At 45.7% G+C, this 12,643-nt stretch overlaps 1 long non-coding RNA gene across 2 annotated transcripts; it reads right to left on the reverse strand.

Annotated features, from left to right (window-relative positions):
• Positions 1-143: 143 nt before the first annotated feature.
• Positions 144-12,392, reverse strand: LOC113585368. Of its 2 annotated transcripts, none has more exons than XR_003411499.2 (3): positions 12,309-12,392; positions 1,214-1,348; positions 144-1,124 (listed from the first exon to the last, which is right to left on the reverse strand). It is a non-coding gene; the product is annotated as an uncharacterized LOC113585368 (long non-coding RNA). The 2 variants fall into 2 exon arrangements; XR_003411498.2 differs by lacking the exon at positions 12,309-12,392 and adding an exon at positions 4,687-5,092.
• Between the last annotated feature and the right edge of the window lie 251 nt (positions 12,393-12,643).

The raw sequence follows: 12,643 nt of genomic DNA on the forward strand, positions 1-12,643 counted from the left end.
GTGTGTGTGTGTGTGTGTGTGCGTGCGTGTGTGTGTGATAAAGAGTGAGAGAGAGACACACACAGAGACAGAGAGAGACAGAAAGAAACAGAAAGAGAGAGAGAGGAGAGAGAGAGAGAGAGAGAGAGAGAGAGAGAGAGAGAGAGGGGCATATGGTCTCATCCCAGACATTGTCACATCAAAGATATTCCTGCTTGCCTTTTAGCCTCGAACTGAATATATTACATTATCATATTGCGTACATAATTTTATTGAAACAAGGACTTACTGGAACAATATGTGCACTCTTTACATGAGTCTCCTATTCTTAAGACTCTGAACCACTGTAGGAACTATGTCAGCTCCAGAGGTAAAAAACAAAACAAAACACATTGATCACACAATCTACCACCTGCTATGTTTATTTCTAAGGAACTTCCTAATAAACCTAATAACTTAAGATAGTGTTTCAGAACAAAAGGCTTTACCCAATGATCAGGACTATGATTTTGTTGTGTCAGCATAAAAACTCCTTTTTGGAGAAAAAGCATTTTAATGCAATATAGTTCCACTCATTACCACTGAGTGTAAGCTATAACTGTACTTTAAGTTGGACATAAAACAGGTTAGCACGTGACAGAAGGAATACCAGGGCTTATTGGAAGAACAACATGCTTTTAAGAGTTCACGATAATTTAATCAAACGCTACTGAATACATAATGTGAAGCATTAATGTTCATTTTGATGTTTTAGAGTACTGCTCTTCATATAAATATTACACTGAAAACAGCACCCTAAACATGAAGATGTTAATGAGTTCGAGGGATATATTCTGTTTACATGTGCTGGCATACATCTCCTTACAGAAGCCCTGGTCTTATTTCCTCACTGCTTTTCTAAGAAAAGTGTTTATCATCTTAAAACAGAAAACAGGGTTCATTAATACACAGCCCTGTAAATAATCAGTGCAAGGATATCAAGGGCAACAACAATCCAAGAAAACAACAACAACAAAAACAACAATAGCGATCGCAGTCGTAGAATCCCTGGGAGGGCGTGTTAGCATAGCGCTGTAAACGAGGGTGAGGTATCTGTGAGACTCCTGGATGCAGAGGAAGGGAAGGCCAGTCACATACACGAGCATCTGAGCATAAAGGAAAATTAGCACATTAATCCCCACCTGACACTAATACTGCTGTATTGCTGACCTGAATGCAGGCTTCTTGTCATTACCCAGCCATATGGCGCTAGCGGTTAGACTCCTGTGGCCTCGGACGGATCAGCTCCCGATCTTCGCCGCTGCCGTTTCTTCGGGGCCATAACTGCATTAGCATGTGGAGGCAGATCCACTGTGCCATTCGCTGCCACCTGTGAGGGGAGGAAGCCAGGCATCAGACACACGAGAAGCACTACCTATGAACTACTACCTATGAACTTAAGTTGACGTAGGTTTTGGTCAGTGTTGCTTTGAAGGTAAAAGTCAATGGGTTTCCATGTAGATTTGTAATCTAAAGTGTACTGTGTGTAATGCCCCTGGGTGGGTTATGAAATAATAGTTATATTATTACTGCAATGACATTAATAGACTGATCTAAAGGGATTGTGATATTATTATTAGTGAGTATAAGATTACAGGACAGGAACAGTGACTATTTTCTATGAGTTCCTCCTAAGAACCGTACAAAACATGGTGTGTTCTCTACACATACTTGAGATACTGACACCAGTTGTAGTAATATCCCACCCACCCCCTCTTACACACACACACACACACACACACACCCTGCATGCCCATCCAAACCCTCAGCTTTCTCAGACACCCCCCCCCCCCCCCCCCCCCCCCCCCCCCCCAAACCCTCAAACCATAATGAACAAATTCACAGCGCATTACTCTGGACTTGATCTCTGGCAAAATAATGCTGGAACAAACAATTTGGTTTGTCAACACCTTTCTGCAGCCTCCTCCATCACTGTCAGGCCTCTACATTTAAACGGCAAAGTGTCTTTGACTGCTAGGCCCCTCTCTGATTACCCTCCACGGCTATGCCAATTGCCCCAGACAGACCAGGCCTGCTCTGATTGCTAACCTGTCTTGAAAGTAGTCTCAGGCTGGCCGTGGATTAGCATGAATATTTTGATATAGATCGATAAGCAATCTCCACTCTATAAGAAATGCCAACGGCCTTCATTTGGCCGATCAAAGGGGGTGATGTAGAGGGTGGAGGTGTTGGCTATTGTTTTCTGAGTGCTTGGCGGAGTAGAGCTGATTCCAGAGCAGGGAATGAGTGATTCAGGACCGAAACTCACACTCGCTCTCTTTCTCTCTCTTTCTGTCTCTCTCTAATCGGGGAAACAATCTCAGGCTTCACACAATCCCATCTCCCGGGATGGTGTGGCGTAAAGAAAAGTGGCATGCCCCCCCCGCCCTCTGCGGGTGGACAGAGTTCATTTGTTAAGTATTACTGGTGCAGCAAGTGACCTGGCGGGCCCCCGGTCCCACTGACCCGGATGTAAAAGGGCCAGGTCAGTGTTCGGCAGCGGCGCCTGCCTCTCACTTACAGCCCTGATGGAGTTGCGTGCTCTGTTAGGCTTGACCTTGGCTGGAGTTAATGCATATGACCAGAATAGGTCATGGGTGAAGATGGCTTAATAAGACAGTGTGGGTCGGAGGAAACTCTCCCAGGAAGATCTCTGTGTCAGTATACTTGTACCAGCTGGTGTTTCAAGACAAAGACCAACGACATAACATCAACCAATATGGCAGTTAGCCAGTGAAAAATGGTAAATTAAATTTCTGTTGACTTGCCTCAAGATGGCATAAACTGCAGTCATGTTGAAAATCAGAATGTTTTAAAAGCACACATTTTTATTTGTTAATAATCAATGCTACTAGCTGAAGCTCCATTCCCTGCATGGAGGGAGAGGGGTGGAGGGAGAGGGGTGGAGGGAGAGGTGCTGTTAGCTACTACAAATCTACCTTGTTAAGTGTCTAAAACATCTAGGTGACATTGCCCAGAAGCACTTGGTAAAACGAACCCCCCCACCTTCGGTTGCCTCTGTCTCTCGGGGCCTGACCAGCAAGGGTGTCCATGACACAGATGCTGGAGCGGAGTATGTCACGTTCGATTCATTAGGAAATGTCACTTTGCTTCCGAGCGGCTCGAGGAGGGCGATTAGAGGGTCGTAATCAGGATTAATTAGGGGAATATATATCCGAGGATTACCAGACTTCAGCCTCCTGGACTGCTAGGCCCGCCAATGATGTGGCCAGAGCACATACATCTACAGAGCCATGTGCTTATGCTCCCCCTCTCTCCCCTGCTAGCTGGATGATTTACAACACAAATAATATATTCAAATAGTCTTTGTGGTCTTTGGTCATGCTAGGCTCTTGGGTAGCGGGACAGGGTTTTGCTAGGATTCACATTTTGGCAGTGCTGCGACGGCGTTCACTAGGAAAGCAAAGAGGCAGTGTTGATTGAAGGGCATCAGATGTGCACAATGGCCCCAGAATGAAGGCAAAAGCAATAAGGTAGAAGATAAGTTCTTCAACGTTAAGGATTATTTAACCAGGAGCCCAGTGTCTGGGCAGTTCAGGAGACAGTTAGGAGACACTCAGAAACAAGTTCGTTTGACGAGACGCATGAGTACACAACCCCAAGAATGTCAGTCAGAGCACTGGAATCAAAAATATTGTTCCTCCACGATTTTACGAGTCCAAAAAAAATATCGCGCTCCAGGCCGCCCACGGACATGAGTTATGACAGAAATCTGTTGGGCGGTTGGTTATCGCACTGTTTATGTTATTAGTGCAGCATGTTTGAGTTAGCATAACCTTGAAACCGTCCAGCTTGAGTGGAGGCTTGGAGGGTGGAACTGAATGATGAGGTTGGTAGAGGGGGTGGACAGAAAGGGGTTGGTAAAGAGGGTTAGTAGAGATGGTTGGTAGAGAGCGTTAGTAGAAGGGGTTAGTCGAGAGGATTGGTGGATGGGGTTTAGTTCTTTTGGCTGCCAGCTGAGGCATGGAGAGCAGTGTTCTCTTTGTTTTTTCTCCCTCTCTCTCGCTCTCTCTCATCAACCTCTTTCTCACTTTATGGTTTACTCAACGATTCTCCCTCAACCCCTCCCTGCTCTTCTCCTCTGTCCCCCCCACCCACCCGTCCGGTCAGGGCACCCTGCTCCTGATCCCCATAAACCAAAGCCAAGCACACCACCCTTTTGCCTCCTGCACCAGAACGTGAACAGCACAACACTGGTAAGCAGGAGCAGGAGATAAGATGGCAGACTCACGGCTCAGGGTCACTGAGAGAAGGAAAGGACAAAACTACCATTTCACACATTCTTTACATCCAGACTGACAGTGCGGACCAGCCACAGGCGAACGATGGCAGTCTGTACGTTTAACATACAATAGGCCTAATTTAGTTGTGAGCTTCACAATAATTTCAGTGCTTCTGATACTCTGCTTAGAAAGACTTTATTCTTTTAAATCTATAGTGTGTGCAAACACACACACACACACACACACACACACACACACACACCTCAAACTGAACTGAGACAGTGACAACCTTTAAATGAAACACTGACATACAGGATTGTCAGCTGAGTTACAAGACAAACCACGAGTAGGATAGACCTTATCTGCTACAATACACCGTATTTACATCATATAGGAGGAAAACGGTTATGGTAATCCTATTTACCAAGCGAAAACGCCACGACCAAATCTGCACGGACAGCCCCAGCAACACTGAACGTGCATTTAAAATTCTCCTCGCGCTATTCCTCCACATACAGTTTATTCCCGCGTGGCATCGCACCGATTTCTGCGGATGAGGAAACAGCTTCGCGTGAAGCCCGGGACTTAAATAATAGCGGGTGCGCTCTCGAGGCTGCTCGTCCGAGATCAATCGGCGCTTTCATTACTTTAGCGCTGCAGCCGGAAGCATCGATGACTTGTCACACTGTCTTTCCTTCAATAAGACGCGCGAGCCGCCCAAATTCAGCCTCGCGCTGGGCTTCCTGAGCTGTAAATTCAGGGCTGCTCGACACGCTCGACACCCCGCACATCTCCACACCCCCACACCTCCACAGCTCCACAGCTCCACGTCCTCCTGCTCTCCCTAGCGCCAGCTTCCTCTGTTTACCTCCATACGCAATCACACGTGACGCTAAAGAAGTCACTCTTTAAAGTCTCAGATAGTACTGATCATTTTACTCTTAATGTAATACTTTTTGATTTTTTTGTTGTTGTTGTTTTGATAATCCGATTTAAACATCTGCACATATTTTGCACAGACTGTGGTTTGTTTTGTGGCAAAAGATGCGGATACGCTGACAGACAAAAACTCTGCAAGGAAGTGAGAGAGCGAGAGAGAGAGAGAGATGCGTCTGTAAAAAACCAAAAGGCCTTGTTCACCTTCAGAGGAAGACCTGCTTTCAATTAAACAGGAATGAGAAAGCCCAAATCCTGTTGTCATGTTGTAAACAGGCGGGATGTGCTTGAGTAACAGCATTACATCACTTTCAGTAGACACGGAGCCCTTCTCTTCTCATACTCCAAACCAAACACAGTGACTTTCTGTCTCCCACAGATAAGATAACAATCATATTTTAGGCACTTTATTTGAATACATTTTGTACTCTGAGTAACAGCCCAGCTTTGATTTATGACCGCCATGACATGTCTTTGTAGTTGAAGTACACTTACAGTAAATATGATACATACTCAAGGACTAAAAGCTTTCTATAAAGCTGTCATCAAAAGAACATATTAACCCATCTTTGTTTACAAGGGGTGAGACAGGGGAAAAACAATTTGCTGCAACGATCGTAAAATATCTCCCACTCCTCTCTGCCATGTATGCACGTATGGTAATGCACATGCACGCATGCTCACTCTAATACGCACGCGCACACACATACACAAAGACTGGTGGGACTAAATCATAGGGGATGACAGCATTTAAGAAGCAGTGTCACATTTCTGGGTCATAAATAGCCTGATAGATTTGACCCCCCCCCCCGCCCGGATTCAGACGGCAAATTCCCCTGGCATTCAAAGAGATGGAAACAGTGTCGTTCCCCAGAGCCCCATTGTGGGGAGATCAGATAGCCCACAAAGGATTTAAAGAAACCGGGCAACCTGTACTGTCAATATGGCCTCTCCTCACACACGCGTGCATACACACACACACACATGGTCTCGCACAGCAATATGGGATAGACAGAAGACCACCACCCAACAAATGTCTCCAGCTGTTCTGAGTGTAACTTTCAGACCACGTGCTCTCTGTGTGTGTGAGCCGTATGTGTGTGTGTGTGAGCCATGTGTGTGGCTTGTGTGTGAGAGAGAGTCGTGTGTGGTGGTGGTGGGGGGTGAGTAGGTCGACCCCCCAGAGAGAAGAAAGGTTAAAAGGTTTCTCTTACTGGTGGGCAAACAGATATGTGTCTGCATTATTCAGCACTGACCAATAATCATCATTCACACTTTCAGCTTATCACAGTCGATAGATATAAATAGATGGGGGTGTATGGGGGAAAGCCAGCCAGTAAGAAAACAGCTTGGTCATGAATAGTATTTAGAGATTTACAGAATAAATAATTAAGGACAGCTATGATGAATGTCATGACATTCATGGCATCTAAGAGGAGACATAGTTTCAAAGCAAAATCTCTTGTGAGTTTAGTCCACTGGGGATTTAAACTCTATGTTTTAGTTCATATACAAACTGCAGGAGACAGGGGAAGAACGACATGTCTCTGAGCCCCAACTGCACAGTTAGCTTCTGCCCGGTCTGATTCACTTACCCATGCTTACGTCTGACCTTAGAACCTAAGAGGAGGTGGATTATGTATGTGTGCATGTGCACATGTGCTGCGCAGGTGGAGTCCGATATGTTTTGGCCTTCAGGGAAAACGGACCAAATTCTACAGAGAAATAGCATTTACCTCTAAGGTTAAAGAACTAGTGGTCGACAAGCTCAGAGTCAGTGATTTCCTGTAAAACACAAACACTGGAGTGAACCATATGAGGGTCTGTTTGTGGATCCTTCATTGTCCTGAGGCCATCTATCCATGTACTAAGAGAAACACACTGAACATATGGTTACACCGGGTGCTGTCCAGAAGCTCAGGAGGTCAGTGTGCCTTGTACGCCTAGGAGGTCTCGAGTAGCATGCTGTTTAGTAATCCCTTATCAATAACCACATAATCAATACCCGAGTCAGAGAAAAGAACTGATTCCACCTGAACAATTAGGAACATTAGGTGTGCCCTCGAGTCATCTGTCTTACTCCCAAGCTCCATGGCAACGACCTCTCACTTCACCCGTGCATTAACAAACCTGGTTCCTGTCATACAAATCTTTACCACTAAGGGAGGAGTTGTATTACATTTACCACTAAGGGAGGAGTTTTATTACATCTGTTGGAACTAGCAAAGAATTATATTTTAGTGCACATTAGATTAAATCTAAACATTCTCATTCTCATTCTCTCTCTCTCTCTCTCTCTCTCTCTCTCTCTCTCTCTCTCTCATCAAAAGCAGAGTGTTGAGGAATAGCTGTTGAATCAGTATTGTGTTGGAGCTCTGCGCCTGATCTGCATCAGAAGACCCAAGACCGACAGTAAACGGAGCATACTACCGGCCTTTCATGCACACCATACATCAGCGGGGAAGGTCCGGAGCGGAATATCCCTCATTGATCCTGCACATTTATGACAGTTAACACAGCGCCGTATCAGCACAGAGCGCTCGCTGATCTATCCATTACCGACCGCCCGCGCACTCGCACACATCTCGTGAGGTTAGTGCTGCATTTCCCCGGCGCGCTAATGTATTTCATCCGTTATTTCACAGGCTAATGAAAGCAAACAAATCAATAAATATAAATTATACATGCGAGGCGATGTACCGCCGCCAACATAAAGCGCCTAATTAATTGCACTTGATTAATTTATATACTTTAATTATCTCTCTAAACCACAGATGGCATAAATATCGGGACAATCTGCTTATTGCTACGTCAGTCATAAAACGGCAGACGATGGGAAACGATTAGGCTGGCCAAGGCTTTGTCGCCGGGAAGCGAACAGTTGCTGACATAAAAAAACGATGACTTTCTGAATAATTTAAAGTTCAGCAAATTGCAGCGCAGAGCAGGCGAAGGCCTCCGCCCTGATTAGCGCATTTATTTCTCTCCGGTTTTTAATACGATGAGTGGCTCCGCTACATTGGTCGCACACAGCAAGATTCACACCGCTTTGTGCAGTCTCATTTTGGTTAAACCTTTCATCTAATAGCAGCACGGGTACATTACAGCAGTGGGCCTTATGGGAGAAATCTGACTGACCCAATCATCCACAAATCACTGGAGTGAGGTGAAACATGGGTAACCTTTTCATGCAAAAGTGCTTGAAAGATTGAGGAACTCTTGATGTTAGAGACATAATAAGTTTCACATTTGTTAAGCGAACTTTAGATTGAAACACTGACTCAAAGACACTTAGACTGGGCAAATAATTCCCATGAGGAGGCATCTTAACTGGCATATTAGCTGGCATCATAACCGGTTGATGGCAGTCCCCGCAATGCAGCTTTGTTTGGTGTTGGAGAGAAAAAAAGACTACAGGTGCTTATAAATCTGCTGCCAGTGACATTTCTGGGAGCTAATGGCGATCATCAGGCAAATGCTCCTGGATAGACAAAGCTTACAAGGTTAGACAAAGCCTGCAAGGATAGAAAAAGCCTAGAAGGATAGGGGATACATTTGAGATAGTTGCACAGGAGGATTGAAACACTTCCTGAACCCATTGTTGCCGGAAGAGCTGAGGTGATACGTGCAACTTAGCACAGCAGCCAGCCTCCGAACAGCTACCACTGGGGCAGATAGGGCAGAACTCACTCTCAGGAAGAGGGGACATTGCGGCAGCCAATGCCACAAACATAAGCCAGGGGAAATGAGAGCATGGTCATTCAGTATGGGGCAGACAGTCTGGGAAGACCAAACCTCAGCATTGGCAACTACCATCAGGAAGATCGTCTGCTGCCGTGGACTTTGTGTCGAGTGCAGAGTAGACAGGAAACATATCATTGGTGTCGCTGCTACGCGAACGAGCCATCTGATAGCTTGGAAGCAGCGATAATCCAACTCAAATCTGTTACCGGCAGCCAAGTCGAGATGAAAGACAGGGAGTGGCTCCCGTACACGATGGAAGGACTGCACGAGATCTGGCTCGTGATTGTGCAAGATGAGTGCATACTAGGCTAGAACTTCTTCTGGTGGAATCGCTGGGTTTAAAGAGGAGGCAAGCGAAGCAGTCGCCACAGCAGGCTGAGGAGAAGAGGCAGAGAGACAGTGCTCCCTGGCGTGTGGCCTGCACGTTCCCTAGAGGAGCTGAAAACACAGCGCCAAAGTCGGTCCGGGGGGTGAGGCATGACGTGAGGCCGGAGGCACGAGGGCGAAACTGCCAGTGCCACAGGAGCTGAACCTGCTGGCTGGTGGGCAGATTCCGCAGAGGACTGTGGGCACTGCTCAGCACAGTTCAGCTCACTGGATTTGCAGAGTGAGCACTGGCACTCGCTCCGTTCGCTAAAGAGAAGACGCCGTCTATGGGGAGAGCCGACGTGGATGTTCCGGGCCCCTTTCTCACCACAGACACTGCTACCCGCTATGTCCTCATGGCTGTGTATTATAAAGTGGCCATGATGGTGGAGCGGTTAGTGAGGGGGAGGTTCTGATACCAGGTGGGGAAATCAGAGAAGCTCCACAGCAACCAGGGGTGCAGCTTGGAGTCAGTGGTCAGGGCGGAGGTCAGTAAATGGCTGAGTGCCTGGAAGACTCGGACTCTGATGTTCTAAGAACGAGGGACGTGTGGAGCTGGTGATGCCAGCACTTGCCAGGAGTCACCAGGGCGACACCCACATTCACCAGAAATCACCAGGGCGACACCAGCACTCACCCACGCACACATGCCATGCTGCAGGAAGGGGAGTTTCTCCAAGCAGAGAGGAACCCTGCACGAGGACTCCCCTCCTCGGCCCACATTTCATTTCTAACTTGATGTTAACTTGAATAGCTGAATTGTGTATGTCATGGCTAAAGTTGAACTGTGCTCTTTTCCATCTAACTAGTGCGTTAGTAGTGTGTTACCATCTTCATGTGTGTGCTAATTTGTTGTCCTCCGCTTATTTTCCACATTAGTCTTTTCCTTGCTTCTTGTTTACTGAGTATTGTTAGCAGAAATGGCACACTATGATTCTTCTTCTGCACCATTATAAAATATATATAAAACATATAAATAAATATATAAATGGAGAGAGAGAGAGAGAGAGAGAGAGAGAGATCTCAAAAATTGACATACGATTGGAGATCGTTTTGAAGGTAACAGAGGAAGACGAAGGCAGAGGAAGAGGAAGAGTTTGAAGCTTTCGCTTCCTGACGTCTGGCTAATGAGGGTCTTTAGAATAATTAGCTCGACGGGGAGTATGGCAGAATAATTGAGGTTTCCGTGCCTACAGTGCCACATTAACGTGTCCAGGTACTGTAAATATGTCGTGAAAGAAGATGAAAACTCCCCACTATCCTGTGCGACCTCAGGTCTCGTACTAAATAAGGTCTGTCCCCATCAACCCGTGTCCTGGCGGTCTTTAACCAAATTACAGTGTCTGACTCTTATTGTCACCGTTGCACCTGAATAAAAGCTACTTCTGGAAAGTTTGCGTATAATTGCACTGACGGCATCACAACCGTGGCGGTTATGGGGCATGTTCAAGGTTCAAGCCTCCTTTAGGCTGGAAGCTAGAAAGGCCGCGATTTCGTGCATGCAGAAACAGCGGATTTCGTGGGTGTGTGATTTGTGGAGCAAGCGTAGCCGCGCGAGCGTGAGTGCAACTGCGACTGTGCGAGCACGAATGCATGGGGCTCTGCAGATGCGCAAGGAACTGCCTGCCTGAGAGAGAGAGAGAGAGAGAGAGCGCTTGGCTGGGACATCAAACGTGGCGTACAAACGCATCCCCTTGCAGGGCTGTCACCGTGCCAACCAGCACCAAGAGAGCGTCTGCTGCGACCATTAACCATGTTTTGTTTTGATTCGTTATGTCAGATGGAGACAGCACAGGGCTATGGCTCGCATTACTTCTTTAGACACAGCTTAGTTTTTATGGAAGATCTACCAACCCTCTCTTGTTGAAAAGAGATGGACAGGATTATTTGCAAAAAAAAACAAACAAAAAAAACAACAACTATTATTACAAAGTGGTGCCAATCTGAACAAGATGCTATCTAAAACTTTTAGAACTTCACCAGAGATCACAATATGGCATCTTAATTGTTTCATTCTACACAGCCAGCTTTAACACATACCTACAGGTATGTCATACGTGCATAATATCACATGCTACAACAACTCCAGCATAATACACTTTTGGCCACAACAGTTAGCTAATGCAGATATATGTTGAGTAAACAACATTAACCCAATCCAAACGCAACTTCAAAGCTATAAAGCAAATTCACTTTAAACTAGGAAAAATCAAGGAGCAAACAGTTCAGCTCGTTTACAGTAAACGAAGGCAGACAGCTCCAGTACTCTTAAGGCCTCTCTCTGCTTAAAGCTTTTCATGGTGTTTACACAGACATTTCTCAGCAAGACCAAGTGGTTTAATCATGCTGATATGATGGTCACATTTAAAGCGTAATGCCACACACCTCCGCATCATTTAGAGACAGTAATCAATCACTCTCTCATTTAGCTTTAATTCATGTAGATGCACACCTAATACTCATTACAAAGATGCAATTTCCCCCAGTCAAAGCAGATTAATGGTAGCACATCTCTCTCTGTGTGTCCTGGCCACTATTTGTGTGCGTGTGTGTGTGTGTGTGTGTAGTTGGGACGATAGATGACTCTCATGAGGGAGGGAGCTGCTCGCACACACACACACACACACACACACACACACACACACACACACATACTTACCCCTGCCATGGTTTATGACAAATGGACTGACAGACTACAACTTTATCAGGGGGAACAAAACAATAATAAACAAAAACAATGGAGAGAAAAGAAAACAGATTGCTTTATTTAAAAGTAGGCTAAGTGTCAAACTTGAGACCTGTTAAACAAGGGAACTTTGGGTGTTTTAAAGGGACAATGCAACTACTTATTTTAGCAAGTTTTCAATAACAATGTTGGGTTCGTTATTGTTAAATATTCTCTTTCTGCATGTGCACAGTCCTACACACACAAACAGACACACGTTCATACCTTTAAAGCAAAAATGAGGATGAGTGTGTGTGTGATCATCTTACACAGACCTTCATTTTCGTTCTTTGGTCCAAACCCCTTTTCCAATGCCCAGCAACACCCATTACCCCGGAACAGAAGTCCTATTTCTCTCCCAGATTCCTAGACAATGAAAAGCAGAGGTGGGTTGAACAGTTCCCTGCTCCCATGCCACATGACACAGGAAATGCCCAAACTCAGAGTAGCATTTACACTCGGACATCAAAGGCACAGAGACCTGGAATAAAACAGGCTGGCAGTCTTTTCACAGAGACAAAGCACAATGCAACCTTTCAAAGAAACTGCAAAGACCCTTAAATATCAGCAAATGATCCATGGTATTTTGTCTGGTGTGGCTGCAAGCGAT

Source organism: Electrophorus electricus, chromosome 21 (assembly GCF_013358815.1).
Source record: "Electrophorus electricus isolate fEleEle1 chromosome 21, fEleEle1.pri, whole genome shotgun sequence".
Lineage (NCBI taxonomy): Eukaryota > Metazoa > Chordata > Actinopteri > Gymnotiformes > Gymnotidae > Electrophorus > Electrophorus electricus.